General features: G+C 41.8%; 1 protein-coding gene across 1 annotated transcript in view; it reads right to left on the bottom strand.

Annotated features, from left to right (window-relative positions):
• Positions 1–9,349, bottom strand: part of IPCEF1 (interaction protein for cytohesin exchange factors 1) — a 99,299-nt gene extending 89,950 nt beyond the window's left edge. The window contains exon 1 of the mRNA XM_014950856.1: positions 9,307–9,349. The gene's annotated coding sequence lies outside the window, so the exon portion shown is untranslated. The remainder of the gene's footprint in view (positions 1–9,306) is intronic.
• Positions 9,350–9,409: the final 60 nt, after the last annotated feature.

Genomic DNA, 9,409 nt, shown 5'->3' on the forward strand with positions numbered 1-9,409 from the left:
AAGCCTCCAGTTCAGTTGCAAGTGTGACAACTGAGTGGGGAGAGAAGCTCTGGGAGCTTTCTCCAGCGTAGGCTAAGGGTGGGAGGACTGGAAGAGGCCTGACGTACCAATGCCTGAATATGGCCTTGTGACAACTAGCAGTTGTCTCGGTGGTTTTACAAGTATCAGTTGTATTTACTCTAGCTGAAGTGTTGCCGTCTGCAATAGAAATTCAGGTTTCCTATGGCTGCTTCCCAATTCAACATTCATGAAACAGCCAACACCCTTGGTCAGGATCAAGGCCTCATCATGGTAGATACTAGGTAGATAAAGAAGATGACATCATCCCATCCCAAAGAGCTGGCAAAGATAAAGAGGGAGTAAGATGACTGTAACATTCCTGGAAAGGAGAAAAACAAATACAACCGTGCCTTCTCTTGGCCTCTGTCAAAATAATGACTATGTGTAAAGCCCTGATTGCATGCACACATGTAAATAAAAATCAAGACTCAAACTCAGAGCTGGGAAGTTGTTTAGCTGAAGTCTGCAAGCTCTTGCCTGTAATAATCTTCCTGCCTTCTGATTAGGGCCAAGAAAAGGGTTTAGCATTTTTTGCCTTCTCTAATCTCATACTGTTTGTAAATGCATTTTTCCTCCCTCCTATCTTTCCAGTTGGTTTTATTTATGTAGACATGCCAATGTGGTAAATTTCAGACCTATAATTTGTGGCTTCCTGACTTAGGAATTGTTCTGAAGTAATTCTTATGTGGCTGTTTCTCCAGCTAAATATTTACACACGTATACACTGTGCATAGTTTCTACTTATGTGCATGGGCAAGGGTTCTGCATGCTTCACATAATTTTTCAAGTCTACATGTGTTTCCAATCATGACAACACATTGGAAATATGTGCCTACAAAACACATTTTAAATGTATTTATACAAAACAGTATGTGCTTACCCTTGAGGTGTTTTCTATATATAGAAAAGCTGAAGATTAGACTTCCTGTTCTCATTCTTTCCCTTCAAGTTCTTGTTGTTCATTGTATCCAGGTTTCCATTACAACTCAGCTATACATTGTTTTTCACTGACACGATCAGTTCAGATGTGAATTCCAATAACACACATGTACATGATAAAGCATGGGACTATTCCCTAAAGAGACATCTGGACTTTCACATTTCAGTCAGTTCAGCAACGATGATGGTGCAGGAATGAGCATCATTCTCCTTCTCAGTCTCTACAGAGAGACTACAGTTTACAAGTCTTCAATGTATCAAAAAGGAGTCTAATTATAAGTAACTATTAATGTTCATTGCCATTGTATTTAACATATGCATGCTTTAAATCTCTCTTCTACTTCTTCAAAAAAAAAATTTAATAAATTCAATCTTGTCTGCCAGAGTGGCTTTAAACAGTTATTTAGCTCCAAAGCCCCTTTTCTTTGGTTGTTTTAGCTTGTGGATGAGGTCAAACAAGTTATTCTAAGTTTCCTTCCTGATGGCAAACCCAAAGGTATTTCTTTATAAGAAGTTTCACATCCAAAACCTTGCAATAACCTACATACACTATCAAATGTCAGTCAACCTCTTGACCCCCAATAGGAGATATAAAAAGTCATGGCTAGTTCTGGATTGTCTCACAGTTTTGAAAGTATTCGCTCTTGAAAGACTTTGAAATATGAGAGTTAAACACTTCTTTCTCTATCATGACCTTCCTTTTCCTACTGCTGAGACGCAAGAAGCAGCACTGGGACCCGTGGTCACAACTTGTAAGTTCCAGTTAACAGTTACTCACCTCTGGGATAGCTTTCCCCTGCCTACGAAGCACAAAATACATATGACCACAGCCTGAAGACACTAACACATTAAAACAGATGAGATTTAACAAAATGACTCTGGTTATTCCATAGCCTTTGGACAAATCTTATGAACTCAAGCAGTCATCTAGAAGTCAGCAGTGCTACATAAATGTATTCACACACTGATAAATGCTTGCAGGACCGGGGCCTAAATTAAGTAGATTCTACAGACTTCATTATTATCTGGATTTACAGAAGACAATCTGACTCATGTTATGTTCCTACTTCATCATCATTATCTTGAATGGATTTTTATTTATGTGCATGACTGAACAGTCTGTTCTTTTTATGAATACCCGCATTCATCCACAGAGGACAAAAACTCATCCTTCTCCCACTGCAAAAATTTGTCAGGGAGCAGAGAGAGACCTACACAGCTCAGCCAGGCAGTCAAACACCACAAATAACAAACAGAAAACCATGGAAGTCAACAGTTTCCGAAGGACTTGTACACCAGGCTGTTATACATGAGCTGCTTGTCACACTGCTACAGAAGATAAGTCAATCTGCACAATTCAGAATCTTTGCACAATCTATTGGAGATAAAGCAAAAGAGAAGGCTGAGCAGACCAGAAAATCCAACCAGGACTAGTCACTACCTCAGCAGCCCAGCGTGCTGAAGAGTTGCTGCTGTGCTCTCCTACAGCAGTGCCACAGACAGGAGTCTGACTGCCCAACCAGACTGCCAGTGCCAGCTGCTCACACAGTGACATTTGAAAAAATGTTGAGTAATACAGCAACAAAACTTGTCAGAAGTTCAAGGTGAGGGCTAGCCTTTGGCATGGATCCTTTTGAAATAAAACTATAGAAAGTGGTAAGAGAATATGCTGTATAAATAATACACATTTTGGTAGTCACTGTCTGCACAGTCACACAGAAGTTCCTCTCTTGGCGAAGACCAGCAGAGACAGATGTAGGGTCTGACAGGGTTATCAACACAAGATGCTGCAGTTTGTAGAAAAACACCGATTCTCTCCAGCTGTACCTCTGAAGTCCTCGTATGCTCCATGAAGTGGGCAGGGGGAGGGACGCTCCAGTAGGTGAACAGCAAAGAGAATTCAATCCAAGAGAAAGACCTTTCTCAGACATAGACCTTCCAACCAGCACTAGAAGCACAAATGTCTCAGGGAACCAGTGCTAGGAAGTCACTTGGTGCCAATCTCAGAGGAGTGAGGAGGTATGAGCTGCAGTTGTGGTTACCACAACACCTGATTTCACCTCACACAATGACAGTACTGTGTGGATGGACACGTCAAACGTGCTTTGGTGCAGGGTATTCTCCTCTTTGCTCTTATCTACAATCCTCCTTAGGGATCTTCAGTAACACATAGTGCTCCAGGCACAACAGGATAATCTGACAGACACCCCAGCTCCTCCAGCCATGGTCCAATCCCTGGCATGACAAAGAAGGGGCACCATTCATCCTTCACCTCCACCCTTGTGAGCTGGTCCTGGCACTGCTGCAGCTCTTTCCCTCAGTGGGAGGAGTCCAGTGGAGAACCACAGACACCAGGAAGACAATCAGCTCACTCAGGAGCTTTCTTGTAGCCCATTGGTCCCAAAACAAACTCTGGACTACACCCTCTCTCACCCATAAACAATGTCTTCCTAAAGAAAGTGCTGAGCCCAGGACCTGCTGGGTAGGGTCATTGGGAAGGGGAAGGTACTGATGAGGAGCTGCAAGGAGGCAGAAGGGCACATGATGGCATGTTTAGGAGAAAAAAGCTTGAGAATGTCCTGAATGCACAAGTTGTTCCAACTAGTGTCCCTGTGCTGGCTGTGTCTCCTTCCCAGCTGTGCTTCAGACTCATAGTGCCATTCAGATATCACAGAATCATAGAATCATATTGGGTTGGAAGGGACCTCTGGAGACCATCTAGTCCAACCCCCCCACCAAAGCAGGTCTACCCAGAGCAGGTTGCACAGGAACTTGTCCAGGTGAGTTTTGAATGTCTCCAAATATGGAGACTCTATCACCACTCTCGGCAGCCTGTTCCAGTGCTCTACCACTCTCACAGTAAAGAAGTTCCTCCTCACATTTAGGTGGAACTTCTTATACTCAAGGTTGTGTCCATTTAATCTTGTCCTGTCACTGGGTACCACTGAAAAGAGACTGGCCCATCGTCCTGACATCCTCCCTTTAAGTATTTGTAAGCATTGATCAGATCCCCCCTAAGTCTTCTCAAGACTAAAAAGACCCAAGTCCCTCAGTCTGTCTTTGTAAGAGAAATGCTCCAGGCCCCTAATCATCTTTGTGGCCCTCTGCTGTACCCTCTCCAGGGTATCAAAGAGTGGAGACTGAAGGTAATAAACAAACAGTCCGCAATCTTAAACCAGAAGCCATTTGGGATGAGGGTTTTGTTCCATCAAATATTTACCATGCTTGAGACTTGTTTTAAGCTTGCAATGGAAATTCAGACTGCTGGTTTATTCAAATTTTATCTGAATCTGCAAATTTATGGGAAAAATAAAACAAGACTTTTAAGTCAAATTCTCTGCTAATAAAACTGAGCACAACTTTAATCTAGTTTCTCCCATTCTGGTAAACCCACAATTTGACACAGTCTCTCATATTACAAATTAAATTCAGATTAATCCACTTTTTCTGTTCATTCTGATGAAATTTTCTCGAGAGAATGAATGGATCTTTAAGACAAAAGGAGTTGAAACAGGACATTTTTTTGAAAAGGTTAAGTGGCGCCTGATAGTCTACAATCTGTCAAGTTAAGCAAACATGGAGGGGAAAACTCTACCTTGTAAATAAGGCTATTACAAACCTGGTTTCTACGATCTGGAACGAGGCCAGGATCTAAGTGTGAAGGATTGAGAGAAAAATGTGTTGTAAATTCCTTTAAGTGAAAGTCCCTATTTAAATGGCAGAGAATACCAGTTTTAGAAAGGTCATGAAGTCACAGCAGTTTTTTCAAAGCATAACTCTAAATGTCAATTTGACCTCTTTTTAAAGGCAGAGACAGACACAGCTGCACTTTGAGTGTAACCCTTACACTAGAAAGAGAATAGCAATGATTAGCAAGATGTTTTGCACCGAACTTTTTGTAGGCAGCCATAAAAAAGATTAAATACCTACTCAATAGGCATCATAACCTCAACAACTGTGAAAATTTATTGTTGTATATTCTCAGTTTAAAGAAAAAAAAAAACACACAAGAGAAATGTACCTCTCCTACAGGCATAAAGATGCAAGTTAAACATGAGCTGCATCATTAAAGCTTTCACTTGAGAATGGTTTTGTCCCCTTTCTAGGTAAGGGGACTTGCTGTGGGGACAGGGAAATGTGGCACTGACAGACCCGTGTGCCTTGACTCTGGTTGATAGGTCTAAGCTTTTTGGGAAGGGTTGCGGCAAAGGTGAAAGAGTGACTCTGAAAGACAGAGCTGGCAAGTCCTGCAATTCCATCTCTGATAAATATTCTGGACGAGTAGTTTAAATCTGGGCAGGATTCAAAAATCCGTGGGTATATATATGGATACCCACAGACATACACACACATAAATTCACCCATATACAGCTCAGGCAAATCCCACTGAAACTAAGAAGTCTGACTGGAAGATTCACTCTACGTTAAGCCTTTGCATTTTAATCATAAATTAAATAGGCTGTGGGTGTTGTGACTAACTGGCAGACAGTAAATTGAGGCACTACATAGTGTTTACCATGAGGTAAACTGTTGCTTCTCCTGATTTTTAATTGAAGGTTAATTGAACTCTGGCACACTCCACTATAAACAAGTCCTGGCACTAAAAACAAAAAGACAAGGCATAATTTCATTAATGTATTCCCATAGTCCATCAAACATTCATCACTTACATTGCCCAGATACGCTGTCAAAGGTGATAAACACACACATATCAATGACAATAGTCTGATATTCTGCTCCATTCCCCACCACAGAGGTACCCGATACTGCTTTCCAAATGACACAAAAGCGTATGGGTGCAACCACAATCAAGAATGTGAAAGATCTGGCTCTAACTCTCTGAAGCCTTCCTGAACATGCGTAGCATAACACGATACCTTAGACCTGGCCTTCCATTTCTATTCACCTTACATGTAACTGTACATGCATACAGAAGTGACTATGAAGTAGCTATAAAATGACCTAGCAACATTTGACATATGTCTCCTACAGAACACCAGAGGGTCTCATGGTAAATTCTCCAGCCACTTGCTGTTACTCCCGGTCAGGAATCTGGCAGATCACACACACCCCCCAGGAAAAAAAGACTTTGCAAGAGAGGAGGGTCCTGGCAGAAAAGTGGTGGTAAATCCTAGGGCAAAACTACTCTAGCACCACAGAGACATGTAGATAGACTCAAACAGCAACCGGCTGGCCAAGCTGCCACATTTTAGGCCTTACATCACCAAGCATCCCCAGCCTATTCCAAATTGTACTGTGGCTCAAGCAGAGATGAAGGAACACAAATATCTCATTTGTAACTTTCTGCATACTTTGAAAAACAGAGATTATTAGTTATTGTTTTTTAGCTTATCAGATTGTTAGTGTCTTGCATTGCTACTTCGCTATGTATATTCTTCTCCTACTCCCTCCCCCCAAAAAAAAAATTAAAACACAACGCCCTTAATCACAGGTTGTTCCCACTAATAAATTATCTATTTAATATGTTTAGATAGGCTCTATTTCACAGTACGAGTCATGTTGAAATTGCCCTAATTAAAATATTTCCATTTATTTGCATGACTAATCAGTATTTATCAGCAACATGGCACTTTATATCTTCAAAGCACTTTAATTGCATATAAATGGATTATCTGAAAACTTGCCCAAGAACCTATCTTGGAATCTGATGCACAGACTCAGCTATTGCTTCCTAAAATAACTCCTGCCTTTGCATGTGCATTGAATCACAGCGAGGGGAGTAGCGACGAGCCCGAAGAACCGCATGTGTTACTTCTGGAAAGAATGAAGAGTCCATAGAAGAGACAAAGACAAGCAGAGCAGGCACCATTCAGTGATGACATGGAAAAGCAGAGGGTAGAAAAGACGCAGGCTATCCCGCTTCCCACCATGCTTTTTGCTGAAGCAAGCAGTCGCACTCGTGCGCAAACCAAGTCCCACATCTCTAAAACCGCTCGCAAGAGACTTGCCACCGCTCTTTCACTTCCTCCTCCTTGGAGCTCTCTACAGACTTGCATGCCAAAATATTCAGGGTGGCTGGTGCTGCTTTCTGGAAACTCTGCCCACTGATGGCTTGCTCTGTGTGGGAAATTAATTTCTCAGTATAATGCCATCTCTGTGTCTCCCCACAGAGCTCTTCTCCCTGGGCCACCCGTTGGTTGAAAGAAGACGAGGAGCGTTACTTTTTTGCTTCACAGCTTGTTTTAACAAGGAACTTACAAGCTACTTCCATAAGCACTGAGCTACCCTGCCTGTCTGCAAGTTATTTTCCTTTTTAAAAATTAAGGATTACAACAGGAATGAGGCGGAGGGGGGTGTGTGTGTGTAGAATTTTTCAACTGCATTATATCCAAGGAAGGGATATAAAGAGAGAGTAGATTTTGTAGATCTGTTGCTTTGGTTCTCAGCCTAAAATCTGTTTCAGAGCTATGAATATGCTCTCCCTTGAAGACTTGAAAGTGTAGAGAGAAAGTGTAGATCTCTAACATTTTCCCTTATCTAAGGGGGGGAAAAAAGTAGTTCCTCAAGTTAACTAGCTGTTTTTCCAACATCCTGCAGGTGCCTCAACTGAAAAAATGACAATTTTAATTGCAAAAGATGAGTATTTTATTCTAGACAGCTGCAAATTTGCAAATACCAAATCTTCTCATACATTCACTCGACTGCCTCAGGCTCCTTTAAACCTCAAAACTTCACTATAGTTATAGCGATTTTAAGTGCATATGGTGGCTTTTATCCAGAGTGACCTAAAAGTGCTTGATGAACTCTACCAGGGTGCAATTATATAGGGCCTACTCACATCTCTGCAGAATCATAAGGTTGGAAAGAGACATCAAGAGATCATTGTCTGTCCCTCCCAGCAGGATCAATTATACTCGGGCTATTCCTAACAGAGGCTGCCTAACCTGTTCTTAAAGACATCAAATCATGGAGGTTCCACAGCTTCTTTCAGCAGCCCAAACCAGTGCTTAACTCTCCTTGACTTTAGATTTTTCTCCCAACTTCAAGCTCCATGCAGTAATTTAAGTTTATTACCTTTTGGATAAAAACCTGTCCTATAGATTTCTTACATAAATCTTTTTATCACGTTTGTTCTTAAGACACCAATTCAGTCACCTCTTCTTAAGTCAATGTTATTTTATTTAATATTTCCTAGAAGGCCAATTCTAAACAAAGAGCCCTAAGGGGGCTGTTGCCCCCTCATTAGAAATACCTGCTGTGGCGAGTACTTCAGGTTACGTGACTGGCACTGCCAGCCCTAAAGTGACAGTCACCTGTGCCCCCTAGCACAGCCAATGAGAGACTCTTGAAGAACCTCCTTAAAACAAGATCCTTGATCCTTTTGTTTTCTGTGTTGGTCAGAAATACAAACAATTCACCATCTTTTCCCAGGCAGATTATCGTTTGTACTGACATAGTCTCAGAGGTTGGTATAGACTTGGAAGAAGATTCGAATTCCTGCTGGCTGTGTCCCTCTTCAGCTTTGGGGAAAAAATAGAATAGAAAATTCAAGCCAAAAATAAGATCTCTGAGCAAAGCTCCTCTGTGGTGTTTTTTCCATTCCAAGCCAAGGCTCTGGCTACTGCTCTTAGGCCTTTTGAACTGTATCATTATTATTTAGTATGAAAGTGCTTCGAAGCCAATTAAATCAGGGTCCCATCGTGCTCAGGATGTTGCAACTGTAAGATAGTGCTACAAAAAAACCCCTTATGATCTAAGTAGATAAGACAGAGTGTAATAAAGGGATAGAGCACGGAAACAGTTAACTTGTTTGCCACACTCAATGTAAACAAAATATCCCACAGGAAACTAGATAGATCCTAAATGTGGAAAACTAAAGATGTTGCAGCTGCGGGGAGGAGGGGGGACACCTCTGCATAACGACAGCTCTTGTCCCCCACCTCCCATCACCTGTGTGTCCCGCTCCTGAGCTGGGAGTTTCTGCAGCACTAAACAGCCCTTCGCTACCATTGAGCTTAGGTAAGTAAACATGTAAATTAAGTACTAAGTTTACAACAAAGGCAGCACAAGAGGTAAGTCAGTCCATTTTCTGGCTGGAGAGACACCAAATCTCACAGTTCACCTCCTGATTTCGAGGAGACGCAGAAGTCACCCAGCCCAAAGGATTCGCAGACCTACCACAACTCCCTTATCCTCCCCATGAAGCACTGCTTGAAACGCAAACTACACTAAGCAAGTCATGCCTGAAAAACGTATAGAGCATCATTACTTTAAAATAAAACCACTTTATATCCTAGTTGTAATACATATTGCCTCTTCAATCCTCCAAATACAGTTTCAACTTACCACAGATCTAGACATCTCTCAGGAAAATCGTAAAGTTTGCACATGTGAACCCAGAGGGCTCCCCCCCCAACGGAGACTCCTTCCTGTCTTCCTTTTCTTCCCT

Source organism: Calidris pugnax, unplaced genomic scaffold (assembly GCF_001431845.1).
Source record: "Calidris pugnax isolate Ruff unplaced genomic scaffold, ASM143184v1 scaffold24, whole genome shotgun sequence".
Classification (NCBI taxonomy): domain Eukaryota; kingdom Metazoa; phylum Chordata; class Aves; order Charadriiformes; family Scolopacidae; genus Calidris; species Calidris pugnax.